General features: G+C 39.6%; 1 protein-coding gene across 3 annotated transcripts in view; it reads right to left on the bottom strand.

Moving 5' to 3' along the window:
* The window catches only part of LOC128635617 (zinc finger protein 862), a 57,274-nt gene extending 46,861 nt beyond the window's left edge, over positions 1-10,413 (bottom strand). For all 3 annotated transcript variants that reach the window (XM_053688681.1, XM_053688683.1, XM_053688682.1), the window contains exon 1: positions 10,345-10,413. The gene's annotated coding sequence lies outside the window, so the exon portion shown is untranslated. The remainder of the gene's footprint in view (positions 1-10,344) is intronic.
* Positions 10,414-19,301: the final 8,888 nt, after the last annotated feature.

Below are 19,301 nucleotides of genomic sequence, written 5' to 3'. Positions count from 1 at the left end.
TGCTGTGAGTGAGTGTATACAGTGCTGTGAGTGAGTTAGTGCATACAGTGCTGTGAGTGAGTTAGTGCATACAGTGCTGTGAGTGAGTTAGTGTATACAGTGCTGTGAGTGAGTTAGTGTATACAGTGTTGTGAGTGAGTTAGTGCATACAGTGCTGTGAGTGAGTTAGTGCATACAGTGCTGTGAGTGAGTTAGTGCATACAGTGCTGTGAGTGAGTTAGTGCATACAGTGCTGTGAGTGAGTTAGTGCATACAGTGCTGTGAGTGAGTGCATACAGTGTTGTGAGTGAGTGTATACAGTGTTGTGAGTTAGTGTATACAGTGTTGTGAGTTAGTGTATACAGTGCTGTGAGTGAGTTAGTGTATACAGTGCTGTGAGTGAGTTAGTGTATACAGTGCTGTGAGTGAGTTAGTGTATACAGTGCTGTGAGTGAGTTAGTGTATACAGTGCTGTGAGTGAGTTAGTGTATACAGTGCTGTGAGTGAGTTAGTGTATACAGTGCTGTGAGTGAGTTAGTGTATACAGTGCTGTGAGTGAGTTAGTGTATACAGTGTTGTGAGTGAGTGTATACAGTGTTGTGAGTGAGTGTATACAGTGCTGTGAGTGAGTGTATACAGTGCTGTGAGTGAGTGTATACAGTGCTGTGAGTGAGTGTATACAGTGCTGTGAGTGAGTGAGTGTATACAGTGCTGTGAGTGAGTGAGTGTATACAGTGCTGTGAGTGAGTGAGTGTATACAGTGCTGTGAGTGAGTTAGTGTATACAGTGCTGTGAGTGAGTTAGTGTATACAGTGCTGTGAGTGAATAGTGTATACAGTGCTGTGAGTGAGTTAGTGTATACAGTGCTGTGAGTGAGTTAGTGTATACAGTGCTGTGAGTGAGTTAGTGTATACAGTGCTGTGAGTGAGTTAGTGTATACAGTGCTGTGAGTGAGTTAGTGTATACAGTGCTGTGAGTGAGTGAGTGTATACAGTGCTGTGAGTGAGTGAGTGTATACAGTGCTGTGAGTGAGTGTATACAGTGCTGTGAGTGAGTGAGTGTATACAGTGCTGTGAGTGAGTGAGTGTATACAGTGCTGTGAGTGAGTGAGTGTATACAGTGCTGTGAGTGAGTTAGTGTATACAGTGCTGTGAGTGAGTTAGTGTATACAGTGCTGTGAGTGAGTTAGTGTATACAGTGCTGTGAGTGAGTTAGTGTATACAGTGCTGTGAGTGAGTTAGTGTATACAGTGCTGTGAGTGAGTTAGTGTATACAGTGCTGTGAGTGAGTTAGTGTATACAGTGCTGTGAGTGAGTTAGTGTATACAGTGCTGTGAGTGAGTTAGTGTATACAGTGCTGTGAGTGAATAGTGTATACAGTGCTGTGAGTGAATAGTGTATACAGTGCTGTGAGTGAGAGTATACAGTGCTGTGAGTGAATAGTGTATACAGTGCTGTGAGTGAATAGTGTATACAGTGCTGTGAGTGAATAGTGTATACAGTGCTGTGAGTGAATAGTGTATACAGTGCTGTAAGTTAGTGTATACAGTGCTGTGAGTGAGTTAGTGTATACAGTGCTGTCAGTGAGTTAGTGTATACAGTGCTGTGAGTGAATAGTGTATACAGTGCTGTGAGTGAGTTAGTGTATACAGTGCTGTGAGTGAGTTAGTGTATACAGTGCTGTGAGTGAGTTAGTGTATACAGTGCTGTGAGTGAGTTAGTGTATACAGTGCTGTGAGTGAGTTAGTGTATACAGTGCTGTGAGTGAGTTAGTGTATACAGTGCTGTGAGTGAGAGTATACAGTGCTGTGAGTGAATAGTGTATACAGTGCTGTGAGTGAGTTAGTGTATACAGTGCTGTGAGTGAATAGTGTATACAGTGCTGTGAGTGAGTGTTTACAGTGCTGTGAGTGAATAGTGTATACAGTGCTGTGAGTGAGTTAGTGTATACAGTGCTGTGAGTGAATAGTGTATACAGTGCTGTGAGTGAATAGTGTATACAGTGCTGTGAGTGAATAGTGTATACAGTGCTGTGAGTGAGTGAGAGTATACAGTGCTGTGAGTGAGTGAGAGTATACAGTGCTGTGAGTGAATGAGAGTATACAGTGCTGTGAGTGAGTGAGAGTATACAGTGCTGTGAGTGAGTGAGAGTATACAGTGCTGTGAGTGAATAGTGTATACAGTGCTGTGAGTGAGAGTATACAGTGCTGTGAGTGAGAGTATACAGTGCTGTGAGTGAGAGTATACAGTGCTGTGAGTGAGAGTATACAGTGCTGTGAGTGAGAGTATACAGTGCTGTGAGTGAGAGTATACAGTGCTGTAAGTTAGTGTATACAGTGCTGTGAGTGAGTTAGTGTATACAGTGCTGTGAGTGAGTTAGTGTATACAGTGCTGTGAGTGAATAGTGTATACAGTGCTGTGAGTGAGTGAGTGAGAGTATACAGTGCTGTGAGTGAGTTAGTGTATACAGTGCTGTGAGTGAGTGAGAGTATACAGTGCTGTGAGTGAGTTAGTGTATACAGTGCTGTGAGTGAGTTAGTGTATACAGTGCTGTGAGTGAATAGTGTATACAGTGCTGTGAGTGAGTTAGTGTATACAGTGCTGTGAGTGAATAGTGTATACAGTGCTGTGAGTGAATAGTGTATACAGTGCTGTGAGTGAGTTAGTGTATACAGTGCTGTGAGTGAGTTAGTGTATACAGTGCTGTGAGTGAATAGTGCATACAGTGCTGTGAGTGAGTGAGAGTATACAGTGCTGTGAGTGAATAGTGTATACAGTGCTGTGAGTGAATAGTGTATACAGTGCTGTGAGTGAGAGTATACAGTGCTGTGAGTAGTGTATATAGTGCTGTAAGTAGTGTATACAGTGCTGTAAGTTAGTGTATACAGTGCTGTGAGTGAGTTAGTGTATACAGTGCTGTGAGTGAATAGTGTATACAGTGCTGCGAGTGAGTTAGTGTATACAGTGCTGTGAGTGACTTAGTGTATACAGTGCTGTGAGTAGTATATTCAGTGCTGTGAGTGAGTTAGTGTATACAGTGCTGTGAGTGAGTTAGTGTATACAGTGCTGTGAGTGAGTTAGTGTATACAGTGTTGTGAGTTAGTGTATACAGTGTTGTGAGTTAGTGTATACAGTGTTGTGAGTGAGTTAGTGTATACAGTGCTGTGAGTGAGTTAGTGTATACAGTGCTGTGAGTGAGTTAGTGTATACAGTGCTGTGAGTGAGTTAGTGTATACAGTGCTGTGAGTGAGTTAGTGTATACAGTGCTGTGAGTGAGTTAGTGTATACAGTGCTGTGAGTGAGTTAGTGTATACAGTGCTGTGAGTGAGTTAGTGTATACAGTGCTGTGAGTGAGTTAGTGTATACAGTGCTGTGAGTGAGTTAGTGTATACAGTGCTGTGAGTGAATAGTGTATACAGTGCTGTGAGTGAATAGTGTATACAGTGCTGTGAGTGAATAGTGTATACAGTGCTGTGAGTGAGAGTATACAGTGCTGTGAGTGAGAGTATACAGTGCTGTGAGTGAGAGTATACAGTGCTGTGAGTGAGAATATACAATGCTGTGAGTAGTGTATACAGTGCTGTGAGTGAATAGTGTATACAGTGCTGTGAGTGAATAGTGTATACAGTGCTGTGAGTGAATAGTGTATACAGTGCTGTGAGTGAGAGTATACAGTGCTGTGAGTGAGAGTATACAGTGCTGTGAGTGAGAGTATACAGTGCTGTGAGTGAGAGTATACAGTGCTGTGAGTGAGAGTATACAGTGCTGTGAGTAGTGTATACAGTGCTGTGAGTGAGTTAGTGTATACAGTGCTGTGAGTGAATAGTGTATACAGTGCTGTGAGTGAATAGTGTATACAGTGCTGTGAGTGAGAGTATACAGTGCTGTGAGTAGTGTATACAGTGCTGTGAGTGAATAGTGTATACAGTGCTGTGAGTGAGAGTATACAGTGCTGTGAGTAGTGTATACAGTGCTGTGAGTGAGTTAGTGTATACAGTGCTGTGAGTGAATAGTGTATACAGTGCTGTGAGTGAGAGTATACAGTGCTGTGAGTGAGAGTATACAGTGCTGTGAGAGTATACAGTGCTGTGAGTGAGAGTATACAGTGCTGTGAGTGAGAGTATACAGTGATGTGAGTTAGTGTATACAGTGCTGTGAGTGAGAGTATACAGTGCTGTGAGTGAGAGTATACAGTGCTGTGAGTGAGAGTATACAGTGCTGTGAGTTAGTGTATACAGTGCTGTGAGTGAGAGTATACAGTGCTGTGAGTTAGTGTATACAGTGCTATGAGTTAGTGTATACAGTGCTATGAGTTAGTGTATACAGTGCTGTGAGTTAGTGTATACAGTGCTGTGAGTGAACAGTGTATACAGTGCTGTGAGTGAGAGTATACAGTGCTGTGAGTGAGAGTATACAGTGCTGTGAGTGAGAGTATACAGTGCTGTGAGTGAATAGTGTATACAGTGCTGTGAGTGAATAGTGTATACAGTGCTGTGAGTGAGAGTATACAGTGCTGTGAGTAGTGTATACAGTGCTGTGAGTGAGAGTATACAGTGCTGTGAGTGAGAGTATACAGTGCTGTGAGTGAGAGTATACAGTGCTGTGAGTGAGTTAGTGTATACAGTGCTGTGAGTGAGAGTATACAGTGCTGTGAGTGAGAGTATACAGTGCTGTGAGTGAGAGTATACAGTGCTGTGAGTAGTGTATACAGTGCTGTGAGTAGTGTATACAGTGCTGTGAGTGAGTTAGAGTATACAGTGCTGTGAGTAGTGTATACAGTGCTGTGAGTGAGAGTATACAGTGCTGTGAGTGAGAGTATACAGTGCTGTGAGTGAGAGTATACAGTGCTGTGAGTGAGAGTATACAGTGCTGTGAGTGAGTTAGTGTATACAGTGCTGTGAGTTAGTGTATACAGTGCTGTGAGTTAGTGTATACAGTGCTGTGAGTTAGTGTATACAGTGCTGTGAGTTAGTGTATACAGTGCTGTGAGTTAGTGTATACAGTGCTGTGAGTTAGTGTATACAGTGCTGTGAGTTAGTGTATACAGTGCTGTGAGTTAGTGTATACAGTGCTGTGAGTTAGTGTATACAGTGCTGTGAGTTAGTGTATACAGTGCTGTGAGTTAGTGTATACAGTGCTGTGAGTGAGTTAGTGTATACAGTGCTGTGAGTGAGTGAGAGTATACAGTGCTGTGAGTAGTGTATACAGTGCTGTGAGTGAGTTAGTGTATACAGTGCTGTGAGTGAGTTAGTGTATACAGTGCTGTGAGTGAGTTAGTGTATACAGTGCTGTGAGTGAGTGAGAGTATACAGTGCTGTGAGTAGTGTATACAGTGCTGTGAGTGAGAGTATACAGTGCTGTGAGTGAACAGTGTATACAGTGCTGTGAGTGAGAGTATACAGTGCTGTGAGTGAGAGTATACAGTGCTGTGAGTGAGAGTATACAGTGCTGTGAGTGAGAGTATACAGTGCTGTGAGTAGTGTATACAGTGCTGTGAGTGAATAGTGTATACAGTGCTGTGAGTGAGAGTATACAGTGCTGTGAGTGAGAGTATACAGTGCTGTGAGTGAGAGTATACAGTGCTGTGAGTGAGAGTATACAGTGCTGTGAGTAGTGTATACAGTGCTGTGAGTGAGTAGTGTATACAGTGCTGTGAGTAGTGTATACAGTGCTGTGAGTAGTGTATACAGTGCTGTGAGTAGTGTATACAGTGCTGTGAGTAGTGTATACAGTGCTGTGAGTAGTGTATACAGTGCTGTGAGTAGTGTATACAGTGCTGTGAGTAGTGTATACAGTGCTATGAGTAAGTTAGTGTATACAGTGCTATGAGTAAGTTAGTGTATACAGTGCTGTGAGTAGTGTATACAGTGCTATGAGTAAGTTAGTGTATACAGTGCTGTGAGTTAGTGTATACAGTGCTGTGAGTGAGTAAGTTAGTGTATACAGTGCTATGAGTAAGTTAGTGTATACAGTGCTGTGAGTTAGTGTATACAGTGCTATGAATTAGTGTATACAGTGCTGTGAGTGAGTAAGTTAGTGTATACAGTGCTATGAATTAGTGTATACAGTGCTGTGAGTGAGTAAGTTAGTGTATACAGTGCTATGAATTAGTGTATACAGTGCTGTGAGTAGTGTATACAGTGCTGTGAGTGAATAGTGTATACAGTGCTGTGAGTGAGAGTATACAGTGCTGTGAGTGAACAGTGTATACAGTGCTGTGAGTGAGAGTATACAGTGCTGTGAGTGAACAGTGTATACAGTGCTGTGAGTGAGAGTATACAGTGCTGTGAGTGAGTAGTGTATACAGTGCTGTGAGTGAGTAGTGTATACAGTGCTGTGAGTAGTGTATACAGTGCTGTGAGTAGTGTATACAGTGCTGTGAGTAAGTTAGTGTATACAGTGCTATGAGTAAGTTAGTGTATACAGTGCTGTGAGTAGTGTATACAGTGCTATGAGTAAGTTAGTGTATACAGTGCTGTGAGTAGTGTATACAGTGCTGTGAGTTAGTGTATACAGTGCTGTGAGTGAGTAAGTTAGTGTATACAGTGCTATGAGTAAGTTAGTGTATACAGTGCTGTGAGTTAGTGTATACAGTGCTATGAATTAGTGTATACAGTGCTGTGAGTGAGTAAGTTAGTGTATACAGTGCTATGAATTAGTGTATACAGTGCTGTGAGTGAGTAAGTTAGTGTATACAGTGCTATGAATTAGTGTATACAGTGCTGTGAGTAGTGTATACAGTGCTGTGAGTGAATAGTGTATACAGTGCTGTGAGTGAGAGTATACAGTGCTGTGAGTGAACAGTGTATACAGTGCTGTGAGTGAGAGTATACAGTGCTGTGAGTGAACAGTGTATACAGTGCTGTGAGTGAGAGTATACAGTGCTGTGAGTGAGAGTATACAGTGCTGTGAGTGAGAGTATACAGTGCTGTGAGTGAGAGTATACAGTGCTGTGAGTGAGTAGTGTATACAGTGCTGTGAGTAGTGTATACAGTGCTGTGAGTAGTGTATACAGTGCTGTGAGTAGTGTATACAGTGCTGTGAGTAGTGTATACAGTGCTGTGAGTAGTGTATACAGTGCTATGAATTAGTGTATACAGTGCTATGAGTAAGTTAGTGTATACAGTGCTATGAATTAGTGTATACAGTGCTGTGAGTGAGTAAGTTAGTGTATACAGTGCTATGAATTAGTGTATACAGTGCTGTGAGTGAGTAAGTTAGTGTATACAGTGCTATGAATTAGTGTATACAGTGCTGTGAGTGAGTAAGTTAGTGTATACAGTGCTGTGAGTTAGTGTATACAGTGCTATGAATTAGTGTATACAGTGCTGTGAGTGAGTAAGTTAGTGTATACAGTGCTGTGAGTTAGTGTATACAGTGCTGTGAGTGAGTAAGTTAGTGTATACAGTGCTGTGAGTTAGTGTATACAGTGCTATGAATTAGTGTATACAGTGCTGTGAGTGAGTAAGTTAGTGTATACAGTGCTATGAATTAGTGTATACAGTGCTGTGAGTGAGTAAGTTAGTGTATACAGTGCTATGAATTAGTGTATACAGTGCTATGAATTAGTGTATACAGTGCTGTGAGTGAGTAAGTTAGTGTATACAGTGCTATGAATTAGTGTATACAGTGCTGTGAGTGAGTAAGTTAGTGTATACAGTGCTGTGAGTTAGTGTATACAGTGCTATGAATTAGTGTATACAGTGCTGTGAGTAAGTTAGTGTATACAGTGCTATGAATTAGTGTATACAGTGCTGTGAGTGAGTAAGTTAGTGTATACAGTGCTATGAATTAGTGTATACAGTGCTATGAATTAGTGTATACAGTGCTATGAATTAGTGTATACAGTGCTATGAATTAGTGTATACAGTGCTATGAATTAGTGTATACAGTGCTGTGAGTGAGTAAGTTAGTGTATACAGTGCTATGAATTAGTGTATACAGTGCTGTGAGTGAGTAAGTTAGTGTATACAGTGCTATGAATTAGTGTATACAGTGCTATGAATTAGTGTATACAGTGCTGTGAGTGAGTAAGTTAGTGTATACAGTGCTATGAATTAGTGTATACAGTGCTGTGAGTGAGTAAGTTAGTGTATACAGTGCTATGAATTAGTGTATACAGTGCTGTGAGTAAGTGTATACAGTGCTATGAATTAGTGTATACAGTGCTGTGAGTAAGTTAGTGTATACAGTGCTATGAATTAGTGTATACAGTGCTATGAATTAGTGTATACAGTGCTATGAATTAGTGTATACGGTGCTATGAATTAGTGTATACAGTGCTGTGAGTAAGTTAGTGTATACAGTGCTGTGAGTAAGTTAGTGTATACAGTGCTATGAATTAGTGTATACAGTGCTATGAATTAGTGTATACAGTGCTATGAATTAGTGTATACAGTGCTGTGAGTAAGTTAGTGTATACAGTGCTGTGAGTAGTGTATACAGTGCTATGAGTAAGTTAGTGTATACAGTGCTGTGAGTTAGTGTATACAGTGCTGTGAGTGAGTAAGTTAGTGTATACAGTGCTATGAGTAAGTTAGTGTATACAGTGCTATGAGTAAGTTAGTGTATACAGTGCTATGAGTAAGTTAGTGTATACAGTGCTATGAGTAAGTTAGTGTATACAGTGCTGTGAGTAAGTTAGTGTATACAGTGCTATGAGTAAGTTAGTGTATACAGTGCTATGAGTAAGTTAGTGTATACAGTGCTGTGAGTAGTGTATACAGTGCTGTGAGTAGTGTATACAGTGCTATGAGTAAGTTAGTGTATACAGTGCTGTGAGTTAGTGTATACAGTGCTGTGAGTAGTGTATACAGTGCTATGAGTAAGTTAGTGTATACAGTGCTGTGAGTTAGTGTATACAGTGCTGTGAGTGAGTAAGTTAGTGTATACAGTGCTATGAGTAAGTTAGTGTATACAGTGCTGTGAGTTAGTGTATACAGTGCTATGAATTAGTGTATACAGTGCTGTGAGTGAGTAAGTTAGTGTATACAGTGCTGTGAGTTAGTGTATACAGTGCTGTGAGTGAGTTAGTGTATACAGTGCTATGAGTTAGTGTATACAGTGCTATGAGTTAGTGTATACAGTGCTGTGAGTTAGTGTATACAGTGCTGTGAGTTAGTGTATACAGTGCTGTGAGTGAGTTAGTGTATACAGTGCTATGAATTAGTGTATACAGTGCTGTGAGTGAGTAAGTTAGTGTATACAGTGCTGTGAGTTAGTGTATACAGTGCTGTGAGTGAGTTAGTGTATACAGTGCTATGAGTTAGTGTATACAGTGCTATGAGTTAGTGTATACAGTGCTGTGAGTTAGTGTATACAGTGCTGTGAGTTAGTGTATACAGTGCTGTGAGTTAGTGTATACAGTGCTGTGAGTGAGTTAGTGTATACAGTGCTATGAGTTAGTGTATACAGTGCTATGAGTTAGGGTATACAGTGCTGTGAGTTAGTGTATACAGTGCTGTGAGTTAGTGTATACAGTGCTGTGAGTGAGTTAGTGTATACAGTGCTGTGAGTTAGTGTACACAGTGCTATGAGTTAGTGTATACAGTGCTATGAGTTAGGGTATACAGTGCTGTGAGTTAGTGTACACAGTGCTATGAGTTAGTGTATACAGTGCTATGAGTTAGTGTATACAGTGCTGTGAGTTAGTGTATACAGTGCTATGAGTTAGGGTATACAGTGCTGTGAGTTAGTGTACACAGTGCTATGAGTTAGGGTATACAGTGCTGTGAGTTAGTGTATACAGTGCTATGAGTTAGTGTATACAGTGCTGTGAGTTAGTGTACACAGTGCTATGAGTTAGTGTATACAGTGCTATGAGTTAGGGTATACAGTGCTGTGAGTTAGTGTACACAGTGCTATGAGTTAGTGTATACAGTGCTATGAGTTAGTGTATACAGTGCTGTGAGTTAGTGTATACAGTGCTATGAGTTAGTGTATACAGTGCTGTGAGTAAGTGTATACAGTGCTGTGAGTTAGTGTATACAGTGCTGTGAGTTAGTGTATACAGTGCTGTGAGTAGTGTATACAGTGCTGTGAGTAAGTTAGTGTATACAGTGCTGTGAGTGAGTTAGTGTATACAGTGCTGTGAGTAGTGTATACAGTGCTGTGAGTAGTGTATACAGTGCTGTGAGTAGTGTATACAGTGCTGTGAGTGAGTTAGTGTACACAGTGCTATGAGTTAGTGTATACACCTATAAACACATGAATACTATACACAGATAACTCAGCTGGATTATCAGATATTGGCTGTGCACTGCCCCAAGTGTCACCCCCGAGGCTACTGTCCGCTACTGTGGAAGTGACTCGGTGCCACAGCTACCCTCGGACTCAGCCATTACTTTATACACTAAATGATACTTACCTTGGTGCAACTGCTATAAAGCATTAAAGAACCCATGTTATTTTTGGACGCTTAGTGATGACATCACAAATCTTCTCAGGGTCCTTAATGATGACATAAGGAGTTATGCAGGGCGCCTAATGATGACATCACATGGCCAGTCAGTACGCCTTGCGTAGTCCTGTTGATTCGAGCCACGTGCTTTGCGTTAGCCAATCATCAAGAGGAAATTGCGCCTGCGCTTGATAGTGGCTCAGGTAGCGTTTGCTGCTTTTTAAGCAGTAATTACACCATATATATTTATTATTGCTAGAGCGCTCTAAACAGAAGCCATTTTAATAGGGGCGCCCTGTGCAAACGTGTTATATAGGGTCTAGCCCTCACTTTCTACACTGCTGCCCATAACAAACATGGCTGCTCGGCCCCAATAATGTATATGGTGGAAAAGAAGAATTCTTGCCCATAGTGAATATGGCACTAATGATATGCCACAGAAAGCTGTATATGAATATTTTGTGACTAAAGAGACTGGATACATAGATATATATATTTATAATATCCACATTTATTAATCCACAATTATCAGAATTAAAGTAAAGGACAAAATAAGCTATGAAACATTTTGTATTTTAGTAATAATACACTAGGGCACTGGTTTTCAAACCTGTCCGTCTCCCCACCAGGCCATATTTTCAGGATTACCTTTGGTGTTAGGGAGCCTGAGCACAGGTAAAGGCACTAGTGGACTAGGGTACAGGGGGGCACAATGTATAAGCTATATTACAAAATGTCTCCACATAAAAAAATAATCATTCTTAGTACAATGTGAATTGTTCTGTTGTCCAGGGACATAACCTTTGAAACGTAAAGGGACAATAAAGTGAACATAAAACTTTCATGATTTTGATGGAGCATTCGATTTTAAACAACTTTCCAAATTACTTATATTATCTAATTTTTTTTGATCAATTGATATCCTTTGTTGAAAGAACACCAAGGTAGGATCAGGAGCAGCAATGCACTACTGGGAAATAGCTGCTGATTGGTGGCTGCACATAAATAACTCTTGTTATTGGCTCACTCAAAGTGTTCAGCTAGCTCCCAGGAGCACATTTTTGCTCCTTCCAAAAAGGATACTAAGAAAACAAAATAAATGTGATACTAGAAGTAAACTGGTTGTTTAAAATTGCTGCTCTATCTGAATCCTAAAAGAAAAAAATGGGTTTAGTATCCCTTTAATCAAATAAGTGTGCAGCATGTTGCAGGGTCAAGATTCACAAAAGATGCATTCCAGTATCTGGTGAAGCGGTGTAAAAAAATAAATACATTTACAATAAAAGATGCTTGTGCCTCACAAAGCTTTTACTACAAAATGAAATGACATTTAGTGTTTAATATTCATTTAAAAGGATCATTTTACCACATTTGTTCTCCCTTTAAAGAGATAAAAAGGTAAAGTGCGCAGGTGCATTTAATGTTAAGTAGAATCATTTTTGTTGTTTCCAATGATCAATTTAACCTTCTTGGGTTGCATGAAATTGTGTACACAGAGCTTTTACCTTTATTTTGATGCCTGAAACGGCTGCCTTTTACCATGAAAACCGCTGTCTATACTAAAAATATAAATATATATGTATTCTATATAGAAAATCTATGTAAACAAGAATCAGCAGCAGAAATCAACTTCCGAATAGGGGGCTGTTCCCAGTGTTTGGAATACAATTAACTTTTATGAACTACTTGTCTAAGTACACTGTCCCTTTAATGTTTTTTTTCCCAGTGAAATTCTAAGGAAGTATTTGTATATAAGTAAAGGGAGAGAAGAAGGTTTGCTTTTCTTGCAGACTAAGCCACTTTGAATGTTCTTGAGATCAATGGCTGGTGGTTTTAATGAGCAAAACCATCTATTTCATACACAGAAAAATAGCAATTTCCCTCGGCAGCTGCTAGAACAATAGCATTGTCTTCTGCAAACTGAAGCTTGTTTTGTTCCCATGCTATTCTTTGTTGAACATACCTAGGTTGGTCTCTGGAGCACTACATGGCAGTAAATTAGTGCTGCCATCTAGGGCTTCACATGAATGTTTTTAATGTTTAAAAACCACTTTTAAAGGGACAGTCTAGTCAAAATGAAACTGCCATGATTCAGATAGAGTATGTCATTTTAAACAACTTTCAAATTTACTTTTATCATCAAATTTGCTTTGTTCTCTTGCTATTCTTAGTTAAAAGCTAAACCTAGGTAGGCTCATATGCTAATTTCTTAGCCCTTGAAAACCGCCTCTTGTCTGAATGCATTTTGACAGTTTTTCACAACTAGAGGGCGTTAGTTCATGTGTTTGATATAGATAACATTGTGCTCATGCCCGTGGAGTTACCTAGGAGTCAGCACTGATAGGCTAAAATGCAAGTCTGTCAATATAACTAAAATAAGGGGGCAGTCTGCAGAGGCTTAGATACAAGGTAATTGACTTCCGGCTGGAGGCGGAGCTGGCAGGCAGGTAGCTGCAGGTAGTTGCCGTTGAGGTTCCGCGTCTTATCGTGAGACACTATTACACCGCCAGTCTTTGCTGTTACCCTTGGCTGAAGTTGGCCCGGGTTTGAGGACTACAGAGCCCGCAGTGGAAGTCTCACCATTCAGCCTAATGGTGCATGTTGGCTGATGCACGCCATTCCTGCAGCTGTTTAACTAGTCGGTTTTCTGCCCGACACTATTAAGGTGGATATTTGACGGCTCTTAAGAACATCGTACCCAGAACTGTTACATGAGATCAACAAACCTAACATTGGTACATCTTTATGGCAGAGTGGTGATCGCTATTGAAAAGTGATCTCAAGTACCCTAACAGTCCATCTACTCAACGGCTATGAGCTGCTCAAAGCTTTGTGTGGTGTGGCGACGGGTGCTTACCTAAGTGCTACTGGGCATTTAAGGCACTGGATACTCTGAAAGCGTCCCTCCAGGTGTGCCTGGTTACATCGGAGGGAGTCCTGTTTGCCCCTTGTGCACTTTCAGTGGAAAACAGCTTATGGGCGGTCTAAAATCTGTCGGCAAGACACGCTTGATGTGACCTGAGGAAGGGAGCGGTAATCAGCGCGCTAGACTGAAGACGCTACATTGAAACCGCAGTTCAGCTGGTCCTCTTTCCGTTTGGATGCCAGGGTGGTGCTCTACTCGTTGATTGTAGACGGCCCGCCTAGCTACTCAACAACAGCCCACAAGACGTTCACAATCTACCTGTTGCTTTCGTCTGGCTGTGCGGCTTCAAGAGGCATGGAAGGTATGTGATACATTTGTGAACGAAGTCCTGTAAGTTCTAGCAGAGCAGCAGGCGAGACACTCTTTGGGCTGAATACCTCTGTGTCCCGGGAGGGTGTTTGGCTATCAGTCTATAACCCACTGTGATCTGTTATGAGCAGCCTTGAGGTGTGAGGGGTGCCGTGGAGATTGAACTCTATTTGCAGACGAACCTGCATAACTACATTTAGTGGAAAAAAACAGTGTTATATAGCGCTAAGGTCTAAAAACTTATCCAAGCCTCTCCCTAACCACCTCTCCAAATGGCTATATAAAAAACAGGGCATCAAAATATAAAATGAGAGGGCGCTAAAAGCAAGAATAAATACCACACTTAATCTCTAAAAAATTATAGGGGTTTAATAAGAATAATTATACATATATATAACAGGTAAAAATTACTAACATCAAAATTAAAGGGACGTCTCCCTATAAAAAATTAATCGTAAAAATACCAATATATTCCAAAAAAAAATTAATTGTTAAAATTGCATTTATCATCCGTTTGTATAAAGACCATAGAGTATAGTCAGATCGATGTAGGCCACTGGTAATTGCAATAAAATGAATCCGCAAATGTTCAGGGACCAACAGTTGGTAGTGATCCAAAAATGGTTAACAATGTTGCAGAATAGTTTTAGTCACTTTGTAGCAGTTCTTAAATAGATAAGTGTCTGAAGTTTAAAGACAGTGTTCCACCTTTTATATGCAATTATCGAAGATACTTGTGTATATATTAAGAAGAGCGCTCCAGGGCGTCTTACCGTTTTCTTCTGTCGGCTAAAAGCAGGCCGCTCAGCTTTTGTGGTAAAGGTTCACCCGTGGTGATTAAGTGAAGTTCAAGCTTCCAGGTAAACTCCCACTCAGGTTTAGCCGTCTCACAGCAAGCCGCTCTGACCACACTGGTGGCGGTTTCCTCTCGGTGGTTGAGCACGGTTTGTAGCCGTAGTAGTCCGTGTCACTGGCTGGATCTGTACTGACTGAGATTAACACCTCACTTTGCAACGGTTAGTAACAGCGGCTCCAGGACCAAATTGAAATTCTAGCAGCATAAAATATCGAAGAATGTCAGTGTGTCCCGCACTTGCCGTGTATCACGCGCAGGGTAAAAAAACTAGGTACCTAGTGTCAGTCAGTTGCTCTAAGCAGGATAAGCAACTCTCCTTCAAGTTATGAGCAGCCTTGAGGTGTGAGGGGTGCCGTGGAGATTGAACTCCATTTGCAGACGAACCTGCATAACTACATTTAGCCCACCTGTGGATCTCGCCCTGCATAAGTGTCTCTTCTATTGATATAGGAAGGGCTGAAATGTTTATAAGACCATTCTAAGATGTGCATTACTGGGAATTGAAAAAAACATTTATAATCCGGAGTGTGGACTTTCCATAGTTGTGTTCTCTTTTTACTGTAGCTTGCAAGAAGAAGTAAGAGTATTGTATTTGTGCTTCTACCGGATTACTGGGAACTTTGCCAACTTTGGAGATACAAAGTACAAACAAAGTATAAAAGATACAAGGTAATCACAGAGGTAAAAAGTATATTAATATAACTGAGATAAGGAGCAGTCTGCAGAGGCTTAGATACAAGGTAATCACAGAGGTAAAAAGTATATTAATATAACTGAGATAAGGAGCAGTCTGCAGAGGCTTAGATACAAGGTAATCACAGAGATAAAAGGTATATTAATATAACAGAGATAAGGAGCAGTCTGCAGAGGATTAGATACAGGGTAATTACAGAGGTAAAAAGTATATTAATATAACAGAGATAAGGAGCAGTCTGCAGAGGATTAGATACAGGGTAATTACGGAGGTAAAATGTATATTAATATGACTGAGATAAGGAGCAGTCTGCAGAGGCTTAGATACAAGGTAATCACAGAGGTAAAAAGTATATTAATATAACTGAGATAAGGAGCAGTCTGCAGAGGCTTAGATACAGGGTAATCACGGAGGTAAAAAGTATATTAATATAACTGAGATAAGGAGCAGTTTGCAGAGGCTTAGATACAAGGTAATTACGGAGGTAAAAAGTATATTAATATAACTGAGATAAGGAGCAGTCTGCAGAGGCTTATATACAAGGTAATCACAGAGGTAAAAAGTATATTAATATAACTGAGATAAGGAGCAGTTTGCAGAGGCTTAGATACAAGGTAATCACAGAGGTAAAAAGTATATTAATATAACTGAGATAAGGGGCAGTCTGCAGAAGCTTAGATAGAAGGTAATCACAGAGGTAAAAAGTATATTAATATAACTGAGATAAGGAGCAGTCTGCAGAGGCTTAGATACAAGGTAATCACAGAGATAAAAAGTATATTAATATAACTGAGATAAGAAGCAGTTTGAAGAGGGTTAGATACAAGGTAATCACAGAGGTAAAAAGTATATTAATATAACGGAGATAAGAAGCAGTTTGAAGAGGGTTAGATACAAGGTAATCACAGAGGTAAAAAGTATATTAATATATCTGAGATAAGGAACAGTCTGCAGAGACTTAGATACAAGGTAATCACAGAGGTAAAAAGTATATGAATATAACTGAGATAAGGAGCAGTCTGCAGAGGTTTAGATACAAGGTAATCACAGAGGTAAAAAATATAGTAATATAACTGAGATAAGGGGCAGTCTGCAGAGGCTTAGATACAGGGTAATCACAGAGGTAAAAAGTGTATTAATATAACTGAGATAAGGGGGCAGTCTGCAGAGGCTTAGATACAGGGTAATAACAAAGGTAAAAGGTGTATTAATATAACTGAGATAAGGGGCAGTCTGCAGAGGGTTAGATACAAGGTAATCACAGAGGTAAAAAGTATATTAATATAACTGAGATAAGGAGCAGTCTGCAGAGGGTTAGATACAAGGTAATCACAGAGGTAAAAAGTATATTAATATAACTGAGATAAGGAGCAGTCTGCAGAGGCTTAGATACAAGGTAATCACAGAGGTAAAAAGTATATTAATATAACTGAGATAAGGAGCAGTCTGCAGAGGGTTAGATACAAGGTAATCACAGAGGAAAAAAGTATATTAATATAACTGAGATAAGGAGCAGTCTGCAGAGGCTTAGATACAAGGTAATCACAGAGGTAAAAAGTATATTAATATAACTGAGATAAGGAGCAGTCTGCAGAGGGTTAGATACAAGGTAATCACAGAGGTAAAAAGTATATTAATATAACTGAGATAAGGAGCAGTCTGCAGAGGCTTAGATACAAGGTAATCACAGAGGTAAAAAGTATATTAATATAACTGAGATAAGGAGCAGTCTGCAGAGGGTTAGATACAAGGTAATCACAGAGGAAAAAAGTATATTAATATGACTGAGATAAGGAGCAGTCTGCAGAGGGTTAGATACAAGGTAATCACAGAGGAAAAAAGTATATTAATATAACTGAGATAAAGGGCAGTCTGCAGAGGCTTAGATACAAAGTAATCACAGAGGTAAAAAGTATATTAATATAACTGAGATAAAGGGCAGTCTGCAGAGGCTTAGATACAAGGTAATCACAGAGGTAAAAAGTATATTAATATAACAGAGATAAGGAGCAGTCTTCAGAGGGTTAGATACAAGGTAATCACAGAGGTAAAAAGTATATTAATATAACTGAGATAAGGAGCAGTCTGCAGAGGCTTAGATACAAGGTAATCACAGAGGTAAAAAGTATATTAATATAACTGAGATCAGGGGCAGTCTGCAGAGGCTTAGATACAAGGTAATCACAGAGGTAAAAAGTATATTAATATAACTGAGATAAGCAGCAGACTGCAGAGGCTTAGATACAAGGTAATCACAGAGGTAAAAAGTATATTAATATAACTGAGATAAGCAGCAGACTGCAGAGGCTTAGATACAAGGTAATCACAGAGGTAAAAAGTATATTAATATAACAGAGATAAGGAGCAGTCTTCAGAGGGTTAGATACAAGGTAATCACAGAGGTAAAAAGTATATTACTATAACTGAGATAAGAGGCAGTCTGCAGATTCAAGGTAATCACAGAGGTAAAAAAATATATTAATATAACCGTTGGTTATGCAAAACTGGAAAATGGGTAATAAATGGATTATCTATCTATTTAAACAATACAAATTCTGGTGTAGACTGTCCCTTTAATTAAGACTAATAAAGTATTGTGCACCACACACTATACATTTACTGCTTATTCAGTACCTTAGTAATTGCTAAAATATCAGTAACGCTGGTTCCCTTCCCAATATGCCCGTCAGTTTTAGCCCCGTGTTTTTCTTTACAAGTGGCCCTCCCATTCTTTTCCCCTCATACTCCCCTTCCCAATCATTATTTGGTTATCAGCGGTCTGATAGAGAGGCCGATCTATTTCAGTACGGGGAAATGATTTGTTACTAAGATGAAACATACAGGGGATAGATCTCATACGGTCATATTAAAAGGTGAGGTTTATATATTTTTCAACCAACAATACCAAATGAACAAAGTGAATTTGATAACAGCAGTACATTTTTTAGTCTGAATCACAAAAAATGTTTTTCATGTCCCTTTAAAGGGATACTAAACCCAAATTTTTAGCAACTTTCTAATTTACGCCTATTATCAATGTTTCTTCGTTCTCTTGGTATTTTTTTGTAAAACTAGGAATGTAAAGCTTAGGAGCCACCTTTTGGTTTAGTACGCTGGGCAGCACTTGTTGATTGGTGGCTACATTTAGCCACCAATTAGCAAGCGCTACCCAGGGTCTGAACTAAAAATGGGCCGGCTTTTAAGCTTACATTCCTACTTTTCAGATAAAGATACCAAGAGAATGAAGAAAAATTGACTCTATGTGAATCATGAAAGAAAAAAAATGTGGGTTTAGTGTCCCTTTAATGAGAGCAAACTCTATATAACTGTAAATCAATCAGTCATACATTTCACACAATAAAACAGTTTTTATACAAAGAATCTTTATTGTTCATTTTCATTTAAACAAAATATACAAGCATCGTATTTATACATTTTTTTACAATTACAGAGTAGTTGTTTATTCTGACACGGTGTAGCCTTAGGCCTGTGAATGTATAACAGCACAGACTTGTTATATACAGCAACCATGGATCAAACACAGTAAACTGTGAGTAAGCGATAAAATCTGCCTTAAAGGGGCAGTATACACCAATTTTCATATAACTGCAGGTATTAGACAATACTATAAAGAAGAATATGCACAGATACTGATAAATATACAGTATAAAACCTTTTAAAACTTACTTAGAAGCTTCCTGTTTAGCACTGTTGATGAGGTTAGGCTGAGACACTCAGTAAAAAGGGCTGATAAAGCAGGAAAATAAGACCTCCACTTCCCTGCATATGAAAAGACTAATTACACAAACAATAGCAGCAGGAATCTGTAGACCTGGGTCTACATCTGATACTTTGGGCCCTGGTTCGGAGTCTGAAAATCAGCACAATGCTATTAAAAAAATAAGCAAAACTATACATTGTTACAAAACACTCCCAGATGGGCTGTATAAATGGATCATCTACAAAACATTTATGCAAAGAAAAATCTAGTGTGCAATGTCCCTTTAATGTTGTAATTGATGATGTATGATTGCTTCCCACTTCACCTCAAGATAAAATGCCATAAAACAGCTTGCAATCTGAACATATCGTAAAGGGGCTAATTAAGGAAAAATAGTTTGCATTAAAAAAAAAGTATT

The sequence above is a fragment of the Bombina bombina genome, chromosome 7, assembly GCF_027579735.1.
Source record: "Bombina bombina isolate aBomBom1 chromosome 7, aBomBom1.pri, whole genome shotgun sequence".
Taxonomy (NCBI): Eukaryota; Metazoa; Chordata; class Amphibia; order Anura; family Bombinatoridae; genus Bombina; species Bombina bombina.
This window is presented reverse-complemented; position numbering and strand designations above follow the sequence as displayed.